The sequence below is a fragment of the Canis aureus genome, chromosome 30 (genome assembly GCF_053574225.1).
Source record: "Canis aureus isolate CA01 chromosome 30, VMU_Caureus_v.1.0, whole genome shotgun sequence".
Lineage (NCBI taxonomy): Eukaryota > Metazoa > Chordata > Mammalia > Carnivora > Canidae > Canis > Canis aureus.
The window spans coordinates 21,196,566-21,222,459 of NC_135640.1; the positions used below are offsets into that span (position 1 = coordinate 21,196,566).

The 25,894-nt window shown below is 35.3% G+C and overlaps 1 long non-coding RNA gene across 15 annotated transcripts in view; it reads left to right on the forward strand.

Annotated features, from left to right (window-relative positions):
* Positions 1 to 25,894, forward strand: part of LOC144301774 (uncharacterized) — a 268,953-nt gene that overhangs the window by 218,326 nt on the left and 24,733 nt on the right. For all 15 annotated transcript variants that reach the window (XR_013368623.1, XR_013368621.1, XR_013368611.1 and 12 more), the window contains one exon: positions 25,026 to 25,157. This is a non-coding gene — a long non-coding RNA (uncharacterized LOC144301774). The remainder of the gene's footprint in view (positions 1 to 25,025; positions 25,158 to 25,894) is intronic.

Consider the following 25,894-nt stretch of genomic DNA (forward strand, 5'->3'; position numbering starts at 1 on the left):
TTTCTTCTCACTTTCACTTACACTGGGTGATCTCCTTTATTCCTGTGACTTCAGTTACCATCTCTGGGTCTCTCTCTCCCACATATGCCTCCAACCAAGATCACTTTAATGGGCTTTAAGTCCATATATCCACAGGCTCCAGGCTCCTGGAGATTCCAAAGAACCATAAAATTAAGTTTTTTGTATGTTCCTTCTAATTTGCTTTTACTCATGATTTCTGTCTTAGGTAAGGTTCCCTGGAATGAAAATTTGAAAGTAATGGGAAACATCTCCTACAGGAGTAAGGACAGTAGAGTTGGCTGAGAGAGGAAGGAATCATAACAACAGTAGCAATAGAGGCTTTAGCCAGTAACACATTGAGCTCTGGAGCTGGTATGGACTTTGGGGTTGTCCCAAATTGAGGCAAGGGAGAGTTAAATCTTTGTACCATGGTGGTCAGCAGTCACTAGATGTGGACTGATCCTTGAAGGAAAGTTAATAACCTCAGGAGATGCATCTCCCTTGGTCAAGAGCCATTCCTTAGAAAGCCTCAGTGGTGAGCCAGCAGCTCACGTATTGCTGGTAGCTGGATGAATGATTGCCTCTTTTCTTAAGGGTAGTCTGGGTGGCTCAGTAAAGAATCCATTGCAGGTCATGACTTACTACATGCATCAACCCCAGCTAAGTATTGATTCTCTAAGATTCTCATTGGCCTCTTTCTGGAGTAACTTAGAAAAGGAAGGTAAATGCGACAATGTAATGCTTCCACTAGTGCTATAATTATCAAGGTGACATGACACCTAACACTTCTCTCTCCTGTTACCTAGTCTAGATTCCCCATGCCCTCTTCTAGTATTTTTGTCAGCCTAAGTAGATGATGGAGTGGGATGATCCAGATACAGATCCCAGAGATGTCTGTGTTTGCCCATTTTCAGTATGTCCTTCTCAGGCTGTGGCTGCTCCATTTGTTCATTTGCTACCAAAACTGAACAGGGGAATAGCATGAGAGACCACAAGTGATTGCCAAATGAGTCTTTTCCTGCTCCTCCTGAGTAGGATCATCCCTATCTCTTCTCTAGCTAGTATGATGATGCTTGTTTGGTCATGAAGAGAGACAATCACCAAGTGACAGCCATAAATAAAGTTTAGTGATGCTCTTATTCTAGTTCTTGGTGAAAGGGTTATTCTTAGGCAACTAAGATCTCTGGACCCACAAAGCCTAAAGTTGTGAAGACAAGAAGCGTGAATTTCCCATTTGTGGAATGACAATAAGTAGAACAGTTCTATTTTCATTCCTTGATTCCTGTACCTATGTGTTCAGGATCCAGTACCATAATATGCTAATTGTGTTAGGATATATGCTGCATCCTGAGGTACGGGTGATAGAACCCCATAACTTCAGGGTGTCATTTTCAAAATGACGCATCATCTGTAGTTTCAAAATCTGTTTTATTTCTCTATCAGGATAGCAGCTTGTGGGTGGTATGGTTTGCAGTGCAACCAATAGCTGTCATGGTCATGAGCTCCCTGGCATAGCTGTTTGCTATAAAGTGGGCTCCACGGTCTGAAGCAATTTTACGAGGAATTACATGTTTACAAGACTGACTTTTATGGTGGCCAAAGCCCTGTAAGAAAGATAAACCCTTAACTGGAATGTATATTGATCCCAATCAAGAAGAATCATTGTCCCTCTAGGATGGAAGTGGTACTACATAAGAAATACAATAGGTATTATAGGTCCAGCACTGATCTATTCTCCTTGTTATTTGGACATCAGACTTGGAGAATTGGAACCATGATATTGGGGCCATCTACAGCCATAATCTCTGCCACTATGGCTACTCTGTTATGAATCATTGTGCCATTGCTCAGTGATAGAAATTTGCTTATGCCAACTGGCTATGCCATTGTGTCTACTTGGTCGGTCAGTGCCTCTTCCATACAGTATACTCTCTGGTTGCTGTTAACTTGCATTTCAAAGATCTTCTGTACTTTGTGCTCACTGCTATCCACATGCTATCTCTTGAAATTTTCTTATCCTTGACCCCTACTGTTTTTAAAATATTTGTTTCCAGTTCCCTGAACAAAATATAAGCCATTCACCACTGCTGATGTCAGAAAATGGGAGAATTAATCAGAGCATGAAGTAAATGTTTGTGCCACATAAATAATGGCTGATTCTGATTCTCATTTCTGACAGGGGTGGCAAAGAAAATGTATTAATGAAAAATATGTTAATCTGCTAAGATACTACATCTGGCACAGCAGATGCAATTGAGGCAATCAGTTTTTAAAGTATTCTTTTGCCAGGATCTGCCTGTTTTTGTATGAGCCAGGCTGGTTTAATAGGGATATGTTTGAGACCACTTCCTCTGCATATTTTAAGACTTCAATAATATCTGTTATTCTCCCTGCTTCACAGATGCAATACTGTTTTTGATTTATGTTTTGGCTGGGCATGCAGATTTGGAGGATTCCATGTGGCTTTTCCAATGAGATATCTCTTACCCGTATGCCAAGGAACTACTGTGGTGGTTCTGCTAATTATCAAGTATGTTTATTCCAGCTGTGCATTTGCTAAAATGACCCCCGGGTAGTTTTATGGACCCAGTGGACTCATGGGGAGTCAGAGCTCGAAACAAGGTTCCATTTGTTTATTATTCCTTCCATGATGTTTATTTTGTGGCCCATGTATCAATGCCAACTTCAGTAGTTTTTGATGTGTCTGAGTATTCCAATTCACCTTGTGTATGATTACCATCTAATTGGCAGTAAGTGCATTTAGGGAAGAATTACTCAATACACTTGCCAACATGTTATGGCATTTTTCTTCAAGGGGACCTGGCCTCTACTTTAGTCAGTGGGTTCCAAGTCTGAGTATTGGGTCAGGTCCAGAAACTGAACAAGTGATCATGAATATTATTAGATTCTCTGCATTCACCCACTATTCATTCATTCTTGATATACATTTTTTTTTATTCTATACAATGATAAATACTTTTGTTGGCTGTCCATATCTTTTCCCCTAGGAACACTCTGTTCTATTCACTATTTCCATACTCTCTGTAGGTCAGGATTTCTGACATTGCTATTTTGTACCTAATTGTACTTGTTTTTAGCACAGTCATTTGATATCTATTATTTTGAGATTCTATCATCACTATTCTGCCCTAATGCTACTGAGGAGGTCAATTCTATGATAGCATTCTATATTATCACTCATGTCCCAGAGAAGATAGCTACCATCAAGCCTCTGAGTAAGATTGTTGTCCCCTTCACTAATAATAAAGTGTCTTCCAGGTGCTCCTGTAAAACATCAATTAGCTGATGAGTTTTCTGGACTTATGTTCACTCTACAATGGCCTTTTTCTAACAACATACACTGCTCCCTTTGACATACTCCCTTCAGAGTCCAGCATCTACACTGGCTTCTCCCAGCATATGTTACTAGGTCCCTTTCTACAATAAAAAAAACACAGTACTAGTTCTGTTTTACTCTCATTATGATCTGGTGGTCAGGATGAGAAGATTGAGCAGATCCCTTGAGGAAGGGGTATCCTGTTATCAAGGAAGAGAGGTCCCTATAGCATTCTATTAGCAAAGTAAGTATCAGGCTTGTATTAGAGGAGAATACCACTTCTCCTGGCCCACAGAAGTTTGGAAGAGCTTGTGTTTCATGGTCCTTAAGCACATTGGCTCAGAGGTCCCACTTGAACTCCAGCTGAATCCCTTTCCAATTGGTTCTCAGACTTCAGAAGAATAGAATTGGGAGGTTGAGAGTCCAACCTCTCCAGGGATTATTCTACACTTCTAATTAAGTCTTGGACCTGATTTTTAAGTTTCTGTCCTTTGAGTATGGGAGATAAATCTCTTTAAAAGTTGCCTCCTAACTTTCACAGCCACTTAAATTAGTGATTAACAACCTCGGGCTTTGTCTTTCTTTGACATATTGGTAGCACTTAGTTATAACCAACTGATTGCACAATCTGTATGGTCAGCAGTTCCCACCACAGCTTGCAAATGTTTGGGCTATTGTGCCATTCAGTGCATTTCTGTCCGTTAGTATGCCATATGAATTCCTTAGTAGTCAAATTGTGCCACTATTAACCTGGGGCTGTCACTGTTCCACATACCACCAATATGCTGGTCCTCATTGCCAGTTAGCCATCGAGTAAATGATCCAGGTCCAAAAATCCTATTTTAAAATCTGCTTCCTAGGATAATTGCTGGTTCAACTATATTCAGTCAATTGGAAATAGAATCTGAAAGAAAAATGTACAGGCAAGTGGTACACTGGATGGTGTCTAAGAAACAACGTGTATGCAAAAATGAGAGAAGCAGAATTGTGCAATTGGAGAATTTGAACTTCAAAAACAATATAGTTGGAATATAGATCACAGCAGTTACTCCAGGGTCTCTGGAGTTTCCACAGCTTTTCAGAGATGTCTTCCTTGAGGGAAAGGGGCCTGGCTTTTACACAACTGCATTAACCAGCCATTGAATGTGTGATACTTCCTGGGGGAAAAAAGGATACATCTGAAAAAGGTTGCTCCTTCAGCTGAGGGCATTTCCTAGAAGCAATTCATATGAGAACCGTCAACTACCAATACTCCCAGGATCTAAGGAAATACATGCCTCCATCCTGAAAGGGAGGTTATTTATTGCATATGTCAGCATTTAATAATCATTCCCCCAGTGAAAGGTGTCTCCATCCAACTGCTGTTCCACCTTCTAATAGTGGGAAGCATGCTTGACTATTTCCACAACACTCACATATTAGTCAATAAAATCCTGACAATTCTACCGTTCAAATGTCTCCTGAGGCAGTTCACTTCTTTTCCCATTCTTACTGTATCTGTTCTAGTTAAGACTGCCATTGTCTCTTACTCAGTTACCGATTTTCTCACCTTTAGTCATGTCTCCAGTCAATTCATTAATGATTGAAGGTACAGTGACATTTTGAAGTTATAACTCCATTGATTAAAGCAATGTAAACCTTTTATGAATACTTTACAATAAAGTCTAAATTTATAAAATACCTAAAAAAACCTCCTTATGACATGCCTGATTTTATATTTTAAACTGCATTGAATGTTGTATTAATGTACTAGGGCTGCTGTGACAAAAGACCCCAGACTGAGTGGCTTAAACAACAGGACTTTTTTTTTTTCCCTCAGAGTTGTAAAGGCTGGAAGACCCAAGATCAAGATGTTAGCAGAGTTTATTTCTTGGTGGGGGTTGGGGGATCACTTGTCTTGGCTTATAGATGGCCACCTTCTCCCTCTGTTTCACGTGGTCTTTTCTCTTTGAGTGTCTATATCCTAATGTCCTTTATTTATAAAGACACTGACTGTATTGCATTAGGGCCCAGCCCAAAGAACTCATTTAATCTTAATTACCCTATAAAGAAACTGTCTAAATTCAATCATATTTGGACGTACTGGGGATTAGGACTTCAACATATGAATTTGGGGGAACACAAATCAGTCCATAATACATGCCGCCTTTAAAATCTGGTAAACTATATCATTTCTCCTAAGCAATACTGTGCTCTTACATAATTTAAATTTGTCTAATATTATTTCCTGGTTTTTGCTTTCTTTCATCCTTCTCCATTCCTTCAGGATTGGAATTGAATATCATTCTCACCAGAACACTTTCTTGTATCTGTAAAATTGAATTAAGTGGTTTTTCCCTGAATTCCCATTGGACTCTTTTTATTTATACCATAACACTTATCAGATGTTATTTTAATTATGTACTTATTCATTTATTTCCCCCAGTAGACTATAAACTCCAAAAGAAAAGAAATATTGTCTTATTCACTATTAAATCCCAGGATCTAGCACAATACCTAATGTGGATTACAATCACTATAAATAATTTTGATCATATCTCTTTTCTTGCATTATTAATCCCTTAAAGGCAGATTGTGGGCTTTATGCAACACTGTTTCTACCACAGCATTCAGAAAATTATTGTTAACCCAACAATAAGTGCATAATAATTGCGGATACAAATTTATTTAAATAATTTCTTAAAATAGTTTGTCAATTTTTGAAACACCTATAGAAATTTGATTGCTTTGGAAATTGCATAAAATGTAGTTATTAACTTATTTGCCTGTATTCTTTGGATAGGTTCTGATTATGCCTAACATATTAATGATATTGTTTTCAGAAGTGGCTTTTAAATGGCAGGTCATGGGGCACCTGGGTGGCTCAGTCAGTTAAGCGTCTGCCTTCAGCTCAGGTCATGATCCTGAAGTCCTGGGATTAAGCTCCACATCTGGCTCCCTGCTCAGCGGGGAGTCTATTTCTCCCTCTGCCCCTCACCCAACTCATGCTCTCTCTCTCTCTTATTCTCTCTCAAATAAATAAATAAAATCTTTAAAAGTTTTTAAAAAATAAATAGCAGTTCAGTGAAATATTTGGATTTCATTAAAAAAGTCTTAATGTTGGTTCTTTATTGTTAATTATTTTCCCCAACCAGATTTTATGTATGTATGTATGTATTTTTTTTAAGATTTTATTTATTTATTCATGAGAGATACAGAAAGAGACAGGCAGAGACAGAGGCAGAAGGAGAAGCAGACTCCATGCAGGAAACTGGATGCGAGACCCAATCCCAGGACTCCAGGATCATGCCCTGAGCTGGAAGGCAGATGCTTTAACCACTGAGCTACCCAGGCGTCCCTGTATGTATGTATTTAGGCAATGAATGCCTTAACAAAATGTTTTAAGCACCATCTAGATGTTTTTCTTTTTAAAAAAAATAAATTTCAATGAGTTTAAGAGATACACTTAAGGATTTTTGGAAAAAAGTGGCATTGTGCACCTGAAAAGTTATTTCTAGTAAGATAAAATTAGATATCCAGGAAAGCTGGGAGAAAGGAAGTAACTAGAAATATAGGAGCAAATATCTTTGGACATCATTCTAAGAGATGAATCATAGTAATTAAGAGGTAGGAGGAATTCAGAGAAAGATCTGAACTAATGCATTATTTTCCTAGATGAAGATTTGACATAGAAAGATTCAAATGTCTTATCTTCTGACCACAATTTTAGATAGCAGCAACATGAGATCCTCACACTCTAACACTTTATACTCAAACTCAAAAATCTGCACTAAATACATGCACTCCACATCTGTATTTATGAGATAATACAAATTTATATCAGTCTTTAAAAATGGTTTGTTCACTGCTTAATATTGGGCACTTCTTTCTGATGTGTGGTAATTCTATAAAAATGAGATTTAAACCTAAGTGTAATAGAGCTTTTAGCCGAAACACATAAATGGCATGGTTCAAAGAAAAAAGGTTAGTAAAGAGTTTCTAATACTTGTTCTCTTACAGAAATTATATTTTCATCTTTTAAGACATAGAGTAAAAGCATATTGATGAAAAGAAGTTAAAAAACAAAACCAAAAAGTATAGCAAATGGTTGTTTAATAGAGTTGATTAACAAAGAGAAGAGATGCGTGAGATGTCAATTATAATTAATAATCAAAGGCATATTATCTTTTTTTTTGAAAGGTATATTATTTTATACCTGTACAATCTTTTACCAATTTTAGGGCACTTCTTATATAAGTTATCTCTTGGTTGACCCAAAGGCTAACAAGATACATGGGTAACTTAATGTTACAATTTATACATCCAGACACAGAAGCTCAAAACTTTTATGATTTGTCCCCATTTACCTAAGTAAACTGCCTCTCATCAAAATCACTAATCCCCTCCACAATGCTAAAGCCATTGATCAATTCTGTCTTCATCTCACTTGACCCTATAGCAGTATTTACCACAGCTCATGATTTACTCCCCTATCTTTGAAACACTGCCTTTATTTGGCTTTCAGAGCACCATTTGTTTTTGGTTTTAATCCTTCCTCAACAGCTGCCCTTTTCCTTCCCTTTGCTGCTGCTTCTGCTTCTGGCTTCTTAACATCAAATGCCCCCTTTGTTTTTTTAGATAGGCATGCTCCCTTGTTGATCTTTCTGCTTCATCATTAAAGGTGCCCATAATACCTCTCTAAAATGTATTTCTCTGGCTTGAACCTTCGTCGTAAGGTCTGGATTAATATATGTGACTATCTACACAATATATCCATTCAAGTGGCATTTCGATATCTCAGGTTAGACATGATTGGCTGAATTCCTCATTGCCTTCCCCCAACCTTTTGTACCCATAGGCTTCCACACCACGGTGTATAAATAATAGTCAGGGAGCAGATCCTGTGAGACGAAGACTGAGATTTGACCATGGGCTTTAGCAATGGGCAAGTCATTGTGGAATTTGACCAGAAGCAGTTTACTTATGTGAATGTATATGAGTTGCCAAATGACTGAGTCTCTGTAAGTGGATATATAAAAAATATTTTAAAATGCTGTTAAACCTCACCATCTATACTCCTCACAAGCCTGGTCAAAGTCACAGCCATTGGATTATTGTAATCAGCTCTTTATTATTTGTTTAATATCACTGCTTCTACTCTCGTCCCTCCCCAAGCCAGACTACTTGCGACACAGCAGCTCTTGTGATCTTTTAAAATCTAAATCAGATAATCACACTCTTGGCAAAACCTACGCATGGTATGATCTTACTCAGACTATAGGGAAGTCCTTACTGGTCTAGAATATGTTCCATAACTCCACTGCCATCTTGTTACCCTGTGATGTCATCTTCCACAGCTCTCCCATGCTCACTGTGCTGCAGCCACATTGATATTTCTTTTTTTTTTTTTTTTAAGATTTTATTTATTTATTCATGAGAGACACAGAGAGAGGGAGAGAGGGAGAAGCAGGCTCCATTCAGGGAGCTTGATGTGGGATTCGATCCCAGGACTCCAGGATCATGCCCTGGGCCGAAGGCAGGCGCTAAACCGCTGAGCCACCCAGGGATCCCCAGCCACATTGATCTTTTTTGCTGTCCCAGAAACACATCAGGCAACACCCATCTGATGACATTTGAACTGGTTATTTCTCTGGAAAGCTTATCTCTGCCTGCCATTTTTTGATCTTTTGTTCAAATATTGCCATTCTGAATGAGTCCCGCCCTAAAATTCTAATCTCCCTTGCTTTTCTTATTTTTATTCGTGTGCTCATTATCTGGACTATGTATCTATCTATCATCTATCTATCTATCTATCTATCTATCTATCTATCTATCATCTATCTATCTGAATTATATAATATTCCAACGATCTGAAGACAATTACTGGGAATAAGTCAGGTGTCATGCCTTCCATGGAGATTCTTAAAAAGGCCATTTAATGATTATTAATTAATTATTAATGATTATGTCTGTTTGGAGGATGAGAATACTTAAACAAAAGCTTCAAGAATGGGAATTTGAATACCAGAATTTATACACTATTAGATATTAAGAATGCTTTGGCTTAAATCATGACTTGCAGTTAATTATTGTACATATTACTGAAACCTATCAAGACTAGTATTCTCACACTTAACTCATAAACTAAATGTCAACAAATACTCATCTATCTGGGAATTGGAAAGAAATTAGCTAATCAGTTGTAACTTTCAGTTTGTGCTAGAAGGATCAGAGATTATTATCTTGATATTTTAGGGAGGAAATTAAGAGAAGTCTACTATGATATATATGGGTAATGGTCTCAGATAACCACTCTGCCAACTGACCTTATTGCATTCTTATTTGGGTAACATCTAGAGGTTGAACAGTACCACACAGACTCCTATGAGAACCTCAGCAGAAATTTAGCCCAGCTGTATCAAGGTCCATAAATGGCTTAAACAAAGCAATGCTCCTACTAAAAGAGTGTGAAGCAGCAGAGGGGATTGGGACTTAAGTGAACCTATCCAGATATACTGGTTTTTCTCTCTAATTTGAATGTTTGCTATAAAAAGTCTATAATATATTCCAAATGTAGAAGTAGCTTAAGACAAACAGAAATTATCTCTAATTTACTTATATTTTTTCAGAAACTATCCTAGAAAATCTCCCCAAACTTAAATGAAACAGCCCTATAAAAAATATCCCTAGTGGGTTGAATAGTGTATCCTTTAGGAATCTCAGAATGTTATGTTATTTGGAAATGGGATCTTTTGCAGGTGTAATTAATTAAGATGTGGTCATATAGAATTAAGATAGATTCTGTCGAATGACTGATGTCCTTTTAAGAAGAGAAGAGAACACATACACACAAGGAAGAGATCATGTGAAGACAAAGGCAGAGGTGGAATTATGTTGCTATGAACCAAAGAAAGCTAAGGAATATCAGAAGCCATTAGAATCTGGAAAAAGCAAGCAAGGGTTCTCTCCTAGAGCCTTCAGAGGAAGCCTATCCCTGCTAACATCTCAATTTTTAGAATTTTGGCCTCTATAATTGTGAGATAATAAGTTTGTGTTGTTTTAAGCCACCCAGTTTGTAGTAATTTACTACAGCAGCCCTAAAAACTAACATACATACTATAAATAAAGTGAAGATGTGTAATAGTTATAATCAAGCATCTATAACAATTATTCCACCAAAAGAATAATTTGTAAATAAATACTTGAGGATATTGAGAAATCCCCAATTTCTAATCAATGCAGTAGAGTAGCAGAACATAAAAAATAAATTTATACTGGGTCGCCTGGGTGGCTCAGTTGGTTAAGCATCTGACATCGGCTCAGGTCATAAACTCAGAGTTCTGGGATCAAGTTCAGTGGGGAATCTGCTTGAGGATTCTCTTTCCTTCTCCCTCCGCCCCTCCCCCCACTTGAGCTCTCTCAAATCAATAAAATCTAAATAAATAAATAAATAGATAGATAAATAAATAAATAAGTGCTATACCTAAGCAATTATAGGATCATAATCCTAAGGAAAGAACTATAATAGAAGGGTGTATATTCAGTTGAAACTAGTGAGGCAGGGACCAAAAAGCAAATTGTTATCAGGAAATTCTCTGTAGCTTCAAAGATGGAAGGGGTACCGCCTGGCTAATTTATACATGTATTTAACATATATTTGATAAGCTGTTCAAAAACATTATGCCACACGAAAATCACATTTTCATTGTAAATAAATTAAAACCTATTTGGACACAAGTGTATTATGAATGCGATTAATGTAAGCTAGTAATCATCTCTGCATACATTAAAATCTTCAAACTTTAGAAACTAGAAACTGAGGAATGGAACAATGTAGTGACTATGTCATAACACACCTCATTAATTAGTTATTCAGCCAGACAGTCAAGTATTTATTAAGCAGCTTTTTTATTAGACAGTGAAAGATGTCTTCTAATAATATTTCTCTGGTTTCCCTAATCATTTCCCCAGAAATTATCTCTATTGTTATATGTCCAATTGTAACAAACACAAATACATCCAATTTTCTCTTTCCTCTGCCTTTATTTCATCCTCCATGTCCATTCAGAGACAGAAACTATAATTTAACTTGAGCAGGAGAAGTTTAATATCAATAATTGTTAATCATAAAAGCAAAGGAATAATCAAGATGTAAAGAGAATTTTAAAATACACGAAGAAGGAAGGACAAAGATGAGTGAATGCGTCCCCTCCCCAAGGCTGGGATACAGATCTCCTTTTGAGAAATTGTGGTTACATCCCATTGGAGGCAGAAAATGTTCATTGGGCTGCTGCAGCCAGAGAGGCTGAAAATACCCCATTCCCATTTCCAATGCAGGTGGACAGACAGAAAATTATATAGAAGCAGTTGAGGTGTCAGGAGCCTGGGGAACATACACAGTGAGCCTGTACATACACAGTGTGCTGTCATCAGAGTTGCATAAGCTACCCTGCTACCCTGGAAGGTGTGGGCTGACTGAGGCTGGCCAGCTAGGGTGGGGAGGGAGTTGGAACTTTGGGACCGCTGGCTGCCAGGGAAGCAGAAGGCTCTGAGAAATGCAGTGTCTATTTAAGGAGGACGGCAGAAATGTGGTCACCAGGTCAAGATGGGGACTGCAAGCTTGCTTAGAACCTACATGTTCTGGGTTTAGGCAGAATCTTTCGTACAGCTGCACAGTGGCAGGGAAAAGAAACAAAAATGGCAAGAAAATAGACCTAGGAAGAGAAACACCTTAGTACTATAAAATCTTTCCAGAGTTTTCTACTGACACAACTTAGTATTGTACATGCTACAGAGCTCTTTTATTGCAGAACCAGTAAAGAGTGGTGTCTTTGGAGCCAAAGCAATCCACTGATATCTAGAACATTCTTTGGTTCCCTAATTCAAATATTTCAAAAACCACTCTCCCAGATTCTCACCAGACTAAATTTTAGGTCTCATTTTCCATTTTTAGTTTTCATTTCCTATTGCCACTGCTATTTTGATGTATTCCTTATTTTGCAAGTTGTTATCTTCAGAATCATCATTTTGCACACCTCTAGGGGATATCATTTGTATCATTTGTGTGGATGCCACATACCACTTTGCGTGGTTCAGTGAAGAGTCACAGTTATTAAATATCAATATATATTATATTTTAGGTCACATAATTTAATTCCTTAAGAACCAAGTTCAAGTTCTTTAGTATATTTTATGCTATACTCTTTCTAATCAATCTTTCAATTATATTTCAAGACTCTACTTTCACTCCTACTTTATGCTACAGATATGCCAGATAAAAGTTGTACCATTTGGTCTTTGGGCTTTGATATGTTTTTGCCAAAACTAGATCGTTCTTATTTTGTGTGTCTACCTATAGATACTCTACCATATAGCCTCATGATTTGGCACAAATGGTCTCCTTCACTGATATTCTGAAATAGAACATTTACTCCTGAGGAGAACCACAGCAACCTGTTCACCATACCTTTTTTTTAATACATGCTTGAGTTACTATATGATATCAAAATTAAAACCGATCTCTCCACACTTATTCTTCAAGATCAGGGACTGTATATCTTAATACATAATATTTTGGACAAAGAAGATGTTGGTTTATTTATTTTAATCTGATAATGAGTGACTTCTAATAAATCTATAAATAATTAAAGTATCACTCAATTTTTCCTTTATTTTTAATGAAAATGGGAGTGAGAAAATATATTAAGCATTTAAGCACTCCTCAAATTTTATATATAGAGGTAATTGATCTAGGACACACCTAGGTAATATGTATATGTATTGACATAATCTACCCTGATAGTTTGAAAACATCTGTCTTCAAAAACCAAAAACCAAAAAACTGGTTACTTTCACTATAAAGATAATTTCTGAGAAGACACAGTCATTTCAAAGTGTAGGCTCAAGATAATCCTGCAGGCATTTCAGTTCTGGCTTTGTTCTGGCTATGCAGCCTTGGGAAGTTAATAAGTCATATGGGGCCTGTTTTTTGGATTTTTTTTCATACGTCAAGCACAGATGACAAGATTTCAGCAGTCTGAGATGTGTGTGTGTGTGTGTGTTGTAATATATATGTATATATATAAAATACAAAAGCCCATGTTCAATGGCCCCTGTGCAAAAGGTTTTGTACAAAAGGTTTTATTTATTTATTCATTTATTATTTATTTATAGCCAGGCTTTAATTAAAATCCTCATTCTGCTGGCTGACAAATAAAATGTCACTTTAGGTCATGTTTTTTTTGTTGTTGTTGTTGTTACTTCCTGAGCCAGCCCCTGAATTCTAGATAAGAAAATGATTGGAAAAATCAGACACTCTCGTGGCAATTGTATGCTCATGTGCTGGGGTGTGGGGACACATCTTATCATGTCTTAGTCACGCTATCTGCTGAATGAGCGTCCATGTTTCTGGCTGCAGTTTTCACTTCCAGTCAACCAGTTTCTGCCCATGTCATTCTCTTAGTTTTTGTCTCTCTGTGCTGGCCTCATGTGGCTCTGGCACAAGAGAAAGGCTTCTGCATACCCCTGAGCTCTCTTTGGCTTGTGAATCCAGGTATTTTCGGTTAATTCTGAGACTCTTGAGCCATGTTTCTCAGTAACAAATATCAAGAAATCACAATTAATAGATGCTATATGCAAAAGGAACAAAATATAAAGTGTCCTAGAGTAAATCCACAAAAGATATTAAAGAACTCAATAGAGAATATCATAAAGCTCTATTAAAGTGACTTAAGGATAACCTAAATTAAGAGGAAGATAATTTGATCTTATCCAACCACATACTAAGGCTAATTTTAAATCTGTAATAATTAACATTTTGAGGCATAAGCATAATAATACATGCAGAGGCCAGTGAAATAAAGTAGAGCCTATAATTTGATAAAGCATATGAGTATATGGTCATATTACATTGTTAAATAGAAAGAAAGAATTAAAATGTTGCATGATCAAACGACCACCATGATCCCAATTACACAGAAAAACTTGTAACCAAAGGACAAATAACCAAAGACAAGGACAAATAACCAAAGGAGAACAGTAGCATGTTAGAGGATGATGATGTGTCAAAGTAGGTTCATCAGCAGTAAGAAATGTACCACTGGTGGGGATGCTGAATAATGAAGGAGGCTGTGCATTCGTGGAGGCAGGGGGTATATGAAAAATCTCTGTACCTTCTCCTAAATTTTGTTGACCTAAATTTTCTATAAAAAATAAAATATGTTTAGAAAAAAAAAATCATGGGATGCCTGGGTGGCTCAACGGTTGAACGTCTGCCTTCAGCTCAGGGCATGACCTCAGGATCTGGGATTGAGTCCCACGTCAGGCATCCTGCATGGAGCCTACTTCTCCCTCTGCCTGTGTCTCTGCTTCTATCTCTCTCTTTCTCTCTCTGTGTATCTCTTATGAATAAATAAATAAATCTTTAAAAAAAGAAATAAAAGATATAAAAAAATTTTTTAAAAAAGTCGCCAGATCATGGGGACAATGATCCACGTTCTTCTCCATTGCCTTTGTAAGACACAGAAATATTTTCCCCTGCTTTTAGCCCTGGTTTCACTGGTTAACATCACTTAATGTCGTCTTAAGGTTGTAGAACTGGAATAAACCAGTGTTCTTGCTTCTATCACCAAGAAGGAGACAATGTCACGATAACTAGGACACATTCTGACAGTTCATAAATATCTTTAAAATCTTTCTGGAAACATTAAAATATTTTGATTGGATATTATTTCCCATTAGTAAAACCTGCAAATAATTTGTTTGCTAAAATCATCTATTGCACTCCAGTTTTTAAACAACTGATCCATTTAATGATATCTAATATCTTACATGGTATGTAATATTTTCATTAAGCTTGAAGACAGATTTCTGAATGTTTTCAATCTGATTAGATGTAGTTTTTTTCAAGCAGAATCAAGCACAAATAATATACATAATTGAATCCTTTTGATATTACTTAGCCTAAGGAATTGGAGTCCCCCAAATGTTAAAATTCAGACAGATACGTACACACAAAAAGTTTTTTTCATTGTCCTGGTTACAGTCTATTTGAGAAATATTTCCTGAACAAAAGTAGAAAGTAGAAGAAAATAAATGGATTCTTAACTGATGAAAAGCATTAAAGTTAACTACTTCAAGTGAAAAATACTCTTGTCTTGGGGCACCAGGGTGGCTCAGTCAGTTGGACATATGACTCTTGATTTCAGCTCAGGTTGTGATCTCAGTGTCATGAGATTGAGCCCCACATTGGGATCTGCACTGTGTATGGTGCCTGCTTGAGATTCTCTCTTTTTCTCTCCCTTTGCCCCACCTCTACCCCCTGCCCCGTCCCCCCCTTCACCTGCACATGCGTGTGTCCTCTCTCACTGGAAAACAAAACAAAACAAAACAAAACAAAATTATTCTCTCAGCACCACATAATTTCACTTATATTTGGATTCTAAAAATCAAATTAACAAACAAAAAACAGAAACAGACATAAATAGAACAAACTGGTAGTTGCCAGAGGGGGAGTAGGAGAAATAGGTGAAAGGGGTTAAAATTCACTAACTTCCAATTATAAAATAAATAAGGCAGGGCAGGGAACCTGAGTGGCACAGTAGGTTAAGATTTGGACTCTTGGTTTCAGCTTAGGTCATGATCTCAGGATCATGAGGTCAAGTGCCCCCATCTGTCTCCGTGCTCAGTACAGCATCAGCTTAGGATTCTCTCTCCCTCTCCCTCTACCCCTCCTATTCTCACTCTAAGATAAATAAATAAATCTTTAAAAATATAGATGATAAAATGAAATAAAATAAATAAGCCACAGAGAAGAAAAGATCATTGTAGGGAATATAGTCAATAATATAATAACATTGTATGGTGTCAGATGGTAACAACAGTTATGGTGAGAATAGTCTAATGTATAGAAATGTCAAATCACTATGTTGTGCACTTGAGAATAATACATTGTATGTCTATTCTTCAATTAAAATTTAAAAATGCTAATTTCTTATTTTATTGATAATAAACAAAAATGCTTCCATATGTAATAGCTATAATAAATAAAGTTAGATAATGTGTAAAATCTAATGTCAGCAAATTAAAAAGTGGGTTACTGCAATTGCAATATCTGGTAAATTAGGGATTTTTTTCTACTTTTCTAATTTCATAAAGAGGGAAACTATATGAATTTTTTAATCTTACATATAACAACATGGTTGCGCTCTTAATTCCAAAAATTTTATGTAAATATTACCTGCCTGTAATGATACTTTTTTCCTTAAGCTCTTCTATTTCTTAATTCCCTAAAAATTTAGTCTTTTTACCTGGCTTTTTAACTTTATCTTGGATATTTAAATTATTAATAGAGGTTTTCTTTATTCCTAATAATCTTTTTCACAATAAAGTTAATTTTTTCTGATATTTATCTATATACCTATATATTAGATTATGTTTGCTAGTTGTAGCCTATTTTACATTATATTTCTGTCCTTTTTTATATGTCTGTCTTTTGTAAGTATCATAGATTTTAAAAAATTTCAATCTGATAATTTCTATGTTCTACCAGAAACTTTAATCTATTTATTGTGATTACTAGAATATTTATATGTATCTGTATGTCTCTAAATTTAATCTGTTTCACCCATTTATTATATATTTATATAAGATATTTTATAGATATATATATAAGATTATATGAGGATATGTATATATTCTCTGATTCTGGGCTCTATTTTTCCTGCCCTTTCTCTATTCCCTTTTTTATTTCTTCTTTCCAGTCTCCTTTTGTATTACTTGCTTTTGTTATTCATATATTTCTACTTTACTCCCTTGAAAGATATACAGTGAATTCCAGTATTTTAATTCTAATGCTGAAACTTTTCACATCCATACTGAAATTTAAAAATTCTTGGGATCCCTGGGTGGCGCAGCGGTTTGGCGCCTGCCTTTGGCCCAGGGCGCGATCCTGGAGACCCCGGATCAAGTCCCACATCGGGCTCCCGGTGCATGGAGCCTGCTTCTCCCTCTGCCTGCGTCTCTGCCTCTCTCTCTCCTCTCTGTGCATTCTCATGAATAAATAAATAAAATCTTTTAAAAAAATAAATACAAATTCTTATTTTTAGTTGTATATGTCTTTATTTCTCAGTTTAGGTCAGATTCTCATATTTTTGACTGCTATTTATTCTCCTTCCTGGCAATTGTCTTTCTCTAATGACTCATGTCATATACGTATATATTTTCTTTTTGGTTGTCTTATTTTCTTTCAAGGTTTTTACATCATTATGATTTCCACCAATTAATTCTGTTTTTATTTCTTGAGTATTCCTACTTTTAATTTTACTATTGTTTTCTATGTTCTGCAATTAATGGCTTCCATTGCAATTTTTTCTTAGCCAGAGACAGTGTATTTTCACTCCCTTGGGAAATGCCTCAATATTTCTGATACATCAAAATACCATTTCTATTTTCTGATTCTAGTCCTCCAGTATGTCATATATTTATTTTCCTATATTTCTTGGCTGGCATTGAATGTTGGAAAGACAGACAGCACTTGTGCTTAGTTTTCATTTTATTTTGTCTTTTGGATCCCTCCAAAGAACATACTTTCAAATAGTAACTAGGTTGCCTGTACTATTCTACCTCATGGACATTTCTCTATTACTCTCTTGGCAACACTGGACACATTTTACAATTTCTCCTTTTCTCAGCGTACTTCTCTCTTGGTGCCATGATATAATACTTTGATAACTTACTTTCACCCCCTCTAAGATGCTACAGTATTTGAGGGTGTAAAGTTCACTTGCTATGAGAGTCCTGAGTCTTTTCTCTGGTCATTTCGTACAACTAATCAATTAGTAAAATCATGGAATTTTTGGCTTTCCACTCAGTTGCATTTGGATGAAACACCACAGGACAAGCTGGAGGATCTGGAATCCTTGAAGGGTGCCCAAGTCACTGAGTATTGCATTCCAGAAATGGGTACGAGGTATTTTTCTTATGGGATAAATTTTGACCAATATGAAATAAAAGGATAGGAAAGCACATAATCTTCTCCTCCTTTTCTCTGATTGAACACTCTGAGACATACATTCACCTTGAAGCCTGTCTAGATGTTCTTTCTATGGGCCAAACAGCACAGCACTGGTGCTATATGATCCATCTGATATTATACCTACTGAGTCATCTTCAGAAGTGAGTGAGTTTTGGGTTCTTTACTAAACAGTAACAACAAAAGAATGGATCAATACACATTTGTTTACTTAACTTTTTATTGTTTTTCACCCTGATACCCTAGATTCTCACTCTTTAAATAAATCATCAGTATTTTTATTTCCTTTAGGCTTTGTTATTTAAGGGATCAAGGCTAAGGTATTATCTTTTTGTAGATCTTAATATATCATGTGTCCAGATATGGGGTCTGGCACATAACAAATACTCTATTAACTTTTATTCAATGTGTTCAGGGGTTGGAAGAATAGTTAAAAAGTAAAAAGAGCATCCTTCTTGCCCAGAGAATGTTTCTTTGCCCTAGATGCTAACAGGCGTGTTAAATTAATATTTTAGTTCATCTTCATAACAACACCATAAATATGGTTTTTTAACCTCCATTTGACAGATGAGAGCTTGGTGGCTTAGAGAGGTTAGCATGACCTATGTTACACAATTCATGATTGATAGAGGTGGGAATTGTGCACAAGAAATTTCATGTTCTTCTGCTATTTTAGAAGCTTAACTTTATTCCTTATGACTCTAGGTTGAAAATACATGGCTGAAAATTTTTCATAGAGAGTGACACAAAATACTCCCATGGCTTAGCAAAAGTCATTTCTGCCCCGTCTGCTGTTCTCTACTAGTTAATGTGATATATGAAAAGAAGAATCTTCGGAGAAATGGAGATATCATTTGCCATTTACTTACTGTGTGACCTTGGGCAAGTAACTGAGGTGGCATGGACTAGTGTTTTCTTAAATCTAACAAGAAGAGAATAAAAACTTCCTCAGGAATCTGTTGCCAAAATTTTAATACATGTTATAAATCTTCAATAAGTGCTTCTATCCTGTTACCATATAATGCATTTCTTGGCTCTTCTGAAATAAAGTAAAATGTGATTTTGCTCAATGTGAAATAGCGTTAGAGCAAGTGAGAGTCTAACTTAAAAACAATGAATATTTCAAAATCCATCTGTAAATGGCTCTGGACTTTACCAGATGATATTTTAGCCCCAAAATGTATCTTCCTAGTGAGGTTTTAATTATTTAAAACATCTTTGAGTTCCCTGAATGCACGCATCCATTAAACTCAAATTAGGAAATTAAAAAACTACAATGCTAAGAACTTGTGATTCTAAGTTGAATAAAGCAATCCTTACTTTTTGAGAAGCTTAGAGACAAACATGTGCTAAGTAGCTCTGCTGTAAAGCGAAGTATATTAGATCAGATATAAGTGGGAAGAACTGTGGGAGCACAAAATGGATTTTAAGCTAAGTGGGGAATCTCAGCCTCTCAAGAACACCTTCCTACCTTTTTGGACCTTGTTTTCTTCCATCTTTCAGTACTGGCTTAAAATGTATTGACTATGAAATAGATTTGAATCTGCTTGAATCACAATATGCAATGTTTCTTATGCTTATGATCATAATTATGTATTATTTCTCCCCCCATGATATCTTATTTTGGACACATTTTTAATGTGTTTTATCTCTTCACTGTTAAGACTCGATGTCTGTTGTGATGTCTGTTTGTGAAGCACAAAAAGATGATAATTAAATTGTGCTTACAAACCACATATCCCATTCTTTATATTATTTACACTTTCTAGTCTGTATTTATGTGTTCACAAATATATCTGATGAAGAAATCACTGAATGCACATTTTTCTAGTTGTATTATTGTGTGTGCATTTGTTTTTTTCCTTCATTTTAAAAGATTTATTTATTTATTCATGACACACACACACACACACACACACACACACAGAGAGAGAGAGGCAGAGACATAGGCAGAGGGAGAAGCAGGATCTTCCCAGGAGCCCGATGTAGGACTCGAACCCAGATCCTGGGATCACAACTTGAGCCAAAGGCAGCCACCCAACCACTGAGCCATTCAGGCCTCCCTTTTTCCTTCATTTTAAATCATACTGAAATGGTTATGTGTAGGACACATTAGAGGCATGGTTACCCCCCAAAATTGAGTATTAAGTAACCAAAATACCTTGTTGAATTTATGAACAAACACTTGTGGGAGACTTTGAAATGCATTAGAATCTAATAACGGGGTGTGACTTTTAAGCCAGAGCAGATACATGGTTCTTATCATGCAACCTGGGAGCGACTGATAGGTTGTCCCCTTACAGCTGATAAGGATGATCCTACCTTAGAAAAACTCGCTATTTTTCCTAATCACCCTTCACTACCACATTCACAATATTCTGACATCAAGTATGTGGGCTTTTCTTTTCCTCCACATCAAGCAATTCTCTGCTATAGCATCTGGGTATCCTAAAATTCAATTCAATTCTGACCCTACCTGGAGCTGCACTTGAGATACAAATGATAAACCAATGCTGATACATTTTTAACTAAGTTCCATGGTTTACATTATGATTCATATTTTTTGTTGTACAGTTCTTTGCATAATGTCACATGGCCACCATTATAGTGTCATACAGAAGAATTTCACTTTTAAAAAAATCCCTTGTGCTCCACCTCTTCATCCCTTCCCCTTCATCCCCGGAATCCTGGCAACCACTTACCATTTTCTCTGTCATTGACTCTTTTCCAGAATGTCATATAGTTAGAATCAAACAGATTTTCAAACTGACTTGTTTCACTTAACAGTATGCATTTTAGAGTCTCTCATATCTTTTCTGGCCAAGATAGATCACATCTTGTTATTGCTGAATAATATTCCATTGTATGGATATATCATAGTTTTTTTTTTTTCTCATTCACTATGGAATAACATCTTAGTTACTTCCAATTTTTGCAATTATGATAAGAACTACTTATAAACATTTGTGTGCATATTTTTGTGTGAACTTGTTTTCAGTTCATCTGGGCAAATAACTAGAACCATGAATTGAATGCTAAAACTATGTTTAGTTTTGTAAGAAACTGTGTAAGTATCTTCCAAAGTGGCTATACTATTTTGTATTTTCTTCAGCAGTGAATGAGAATTTCTGTTGGTCCACATCCTTATCAGAATTCAGTATTGTCAGTGTAATTTTAGCCCTATCAGTATACCCTTTCTGATAAGTGTTTAGTGGTATCTTGGTACTGTTTTAATAGTGACATATAATGTTGAAAATCTTTTCATGTGCTTATGTGCCATTTTTATACCTTCTTTGATTAGATTGTTGTTCTCTTCTCGATTGGGTTGTTTATTTTCTTACTGTTGAGTTTTAAGAGTGTTTGTGTGTGTGTGTGTGTGTGTGTGTATTAAACAAGCCCTTTATCATATATGTACTTTTCAGATAAATTCTCCCAATCTGTGGCTTCTCTCTTCAATATCTAAAATTGTTTTTTGTTTTGTTTTGTTTTCTTTATTTTTACACAGCAGATATTTTTTCTGGAGTCTAACTTATCAATTTGCTTTTTTTTTTTTTTGGTATATAGTTTTTTTATTGGAGTTCGATTTGCCAACATATAGCATAACACCCAGTGCCCATCCTGTCAAGTGCCCCCCTCAGTGCCCGTCACCCAGTCACCCCAACCCCCTGCCTTTTTCAGTCAGTGTTTTATCTAAAAAATTTACTGTTTAATGTAAGGCCATATACACTTTCTCCTTATTATCTACTAAAAGTTTTATAGTTTTATGTCTTACATACACGTCTATGAATACAGATCTATGAGTTAATTTTTTAGTTTTTTTGTGAAAGATGTAAGATTGGTTTCTAGATTGTGTGTGTGTATGTGTGTGTGTGTAGATATCCAATTTTTCTACTACCATTTGTTAAAATTTCTCTAGTCAGTGGCCTTTGCTCTTTTTCCAAAGGTCAATTGATTATGTGTGTATAGCTATATTTCTAGGGTGTTTAGTCTGTTCCATTGACTCCTTTTTCACCAATATCACACTGCCTTGACTACTTTAGTTTTCTAGTATGACTTAAAGTTGAGTCATGTTAGTCCCCCAATTTTGTCCTTCTTCAATATTGTGTTGGCTATTTTGGCTCTTTTTCATTTCCATAGATTCATTTAAAAAATTATATCATGAAGTGGTTTGCTGGGATTTCGTTTTGGATAGCATTGAACTTAAAGATAAAATTGAAAAGAGCTATTATTTTAACAATATCAATCTTTCTGTCCATGAAAATGGCATCTATTTCCCTTTGTTTAAATATTATTTGATTTCTTTCACAGAGTTTTGTGGTTTTCTTCATATACATCTTGTACATATGTTGTTAGATTTCTACCTAATTATTTGGTTGACCTTTGTATATTAACCTTATATGTTGTAACGTTTCTGTGATCATTAATTCATTTCAGAAGTTTTTTTGGTTGATTCTTTGTGATTTATACATTTATAATCATGTAGTTTTATTTCTTCCTTTCAATCTATACACTTTTCTTTTCTTTTCTAATTTTAGCTAGGACTTTCAGTATCATATTGAATAGGATTGATAAGAGGGAGGTCTTTGCCTTGTTCCTGATCTTAGCAAGAAGCTTCTAGTTTCTCATCACTAAATATGTTAGTTGTTTTTTTTTTTTTTTTGTAGATGTTCTTCATCATGTTGAGGATGTTCCCCTCTATTCCTAGCTTTCTGACAGTTTTTATCATGTGTGGGTGTTAGATCTTATCAGATGCTTTTTCTGCATCTCTTTATAGAGTCATGTAATTTTTCTTCTTTAGCCTGTTGGTGTTATGGATTACACTAATTGATGTTTGAATGCAGAGCCAATTTTGCATTCTTGGAATAAATCTAAGTTGGTCATGGTGTATAATTATTTTCATACTCATTTTGATTCATTTTTTCAATACTTTGTTAATGATTTTGCATCCATGTTCATGGGAGATATTGGTCTGTTAATTTTCCTTTATTGTAATATCTTTGTCTGTTTTTGGTAGGGTAATGCTTGCCTCACAGAATGAGTTTGAGAAGTGTTCCCTTTGCTTCTGCATTCTCAGAGAGATTTCAGAGAATTGGAATGATTTGTTTCTCAGATGTTTGGTAGAATCTAGCAATGAAACCTTCTGGGCCTGAGGTTTTCTTTTTTAGAAGGTTAATGCTGATTGATTATAGATTAAATTTTATATATATGTTATATTTAATATATATATATATTTCAAATGATCTATTTCTCCTTATTTAATTAGTTTTAGTAGATTGTGACTTTTAAGGAATTGGGGCATTTCATCTAAGTTACCAAAGTTGTGGGCATAGAGTTTTTCATAATATTACTTTATTTCCCTTTTAAGATCCATGGATTGATAGTGATAACTTTTTCATTTCTTATGCTAGTAATTTGCATCTAGTCTCTTATTTTCTTAATTAGCCTGGTTAGGAGATTATCAATTTCATTGATCTTTGCAAAGAGCTAACTTGGTTTCTTTGATTTCCTTTATCAGTTTTGTGTTGTCAACTTCATTAATACTTGCTCTAAATTTTATTACTTCTTTTCTCTTGCTTAAATTTAATTTGCTGGGTTACTTTTTCCTGATTTTTTAAGATAGAGACAGAGATTGTTTATTTTAGCTTTTTCTTCTCTTCTAATATATGCATTCTCTCCTATAATTCTCTGCAAAACATTGTTTCTGGCATCCCACAAATGTTCATGGATTATATTTTTATTTCCATTTAGTACAAAAAAATTTAAATTTCTCTCGAGATATCTTCTTCGATACATGTGTTATTTAGAAGTGTATTGTTTAATCTCCAAATATTTGGAGGTGTTCCAGCTACCTTTCTGTTATTAATTTTTTTAATTTCCAAAGAACACTTTGTATATCGTTTATTGTTTTAAATTTGTTAAGGTGAGTTTCACGGCCAGAATGTGCTTTGTTTACATGAATGTTTCTATAGAAATGTAATTTTTTAAATGTGTATTTTTTTTGTTTGATAAAGGGAGAGAGAGAGAGAAAGAGAGAAAGAGAGAGAATGAGCTAGGAGAGGGAGAGAGGGAAAGGGAGAGAGAATCCTCAAACAGACTCCCCACTGAGTACAGAACCTGATGTGAGGCTTGATAACAGGATGCTGAGATCACGACCCAAGCAGAAACGAGTGTCAGATGTTCAACTGACTGAGCCACCCAGGTGTCCCGGAATGTAATTATTTTTTAACACTGTGGAGCATGAAGCATGACAAAGATCTTGAGACCCATCATTGTAAGTAGTACAACATTAAGCTTCTGATAGTGCTAATAAACCCTGTTGAACTAAAATGAAAAAAATTAAAACTAATGGAATTTGTAAACCTGGTGAATTATTTTAAATTAAATAACCAACATAGAATGTGGAGAAATAATTTATTGAATTTCTTGAATTCATGAATGTATTGTGGCTACCTGTCACAGTCAGTTTAGGCTTATGTATAGCGATTAAGAACAAGGAACTTAATCCCATGGAAAAATTGTGGAAACAGTGCAAAAACAACAACAAAATAAAACAAAACAAAAAAACCTTAAAATTATCCTACTTGAAAGTTAAGATAGCTAAACTCTGTTTTCATAAAATAGCAAAAGTCATTGTTTCAGGGCTGCTGAGAGTCCATTCTGTGGTGGTTCTGCTTGCAGTGGTTCCAGAAACAAAAGCTTTCAGGCATTTGGAAGTTGCACACTGAGAGATTTGTGAGTTATACGTGGGACAAGGATAGCATCTGCCATCTGCCACAGGAATGAATCATCAACAAGGTTGTTTGTGCTAAAGTAAGTAAGCTACCCAAACCCTAGCTAACCAATATGCCAAATGGAGCTTGGAATGATGAGATGATGTACAAGGTAAATGAGATTGTGATTACGATTTTTTAAAATTAAAATGTATGTAGGCTCCACTTGACCTAAATATCCAAGCACTTTCTTTTATAATGTCCATTTTCTTTCTAGTTCTATGGTTTTACATTCTCCTCTATATACTCCCTCTGCATTTCAGAGGGATTTCATATTTAATAATATTGATTTAATACTGCATAAATAAAAAAATAACTGAATCTCCTTTAACAATCTCCTTTAAAAATAATTGAGTCTCCTAATAAATGCAGTCTCTATTGAATTTTGTTCTGCTTAAATTCATTGCATCTTAATTTTTGAGAATAATAGTTATATTTTTTCAGTATGAAAAAGGAAAAATAATAAATTAAAAGTTTTTATTTTATAAGTGTTATACAGAAGGTTTTACAATAAAATTATGTATTTGTAATTAGGATTTGGAAACTTTCTTTTAAATTTAATTGAAGCAACTTTACTTAATTTTTGAAGCTAATATTATATATTGTGTTTAAACAGAAAATTTGGTAATACATTTATTGTGTTACCTTGTAATAAAACATTTTAATAAAATATTTTCAATTACTATTTTAGATAATGAACAAATATAATTATTTCCCTCTAATTCTCAATACTTTAAAATATTTTCATTATTATATAAATTAATACTACTATAAAAT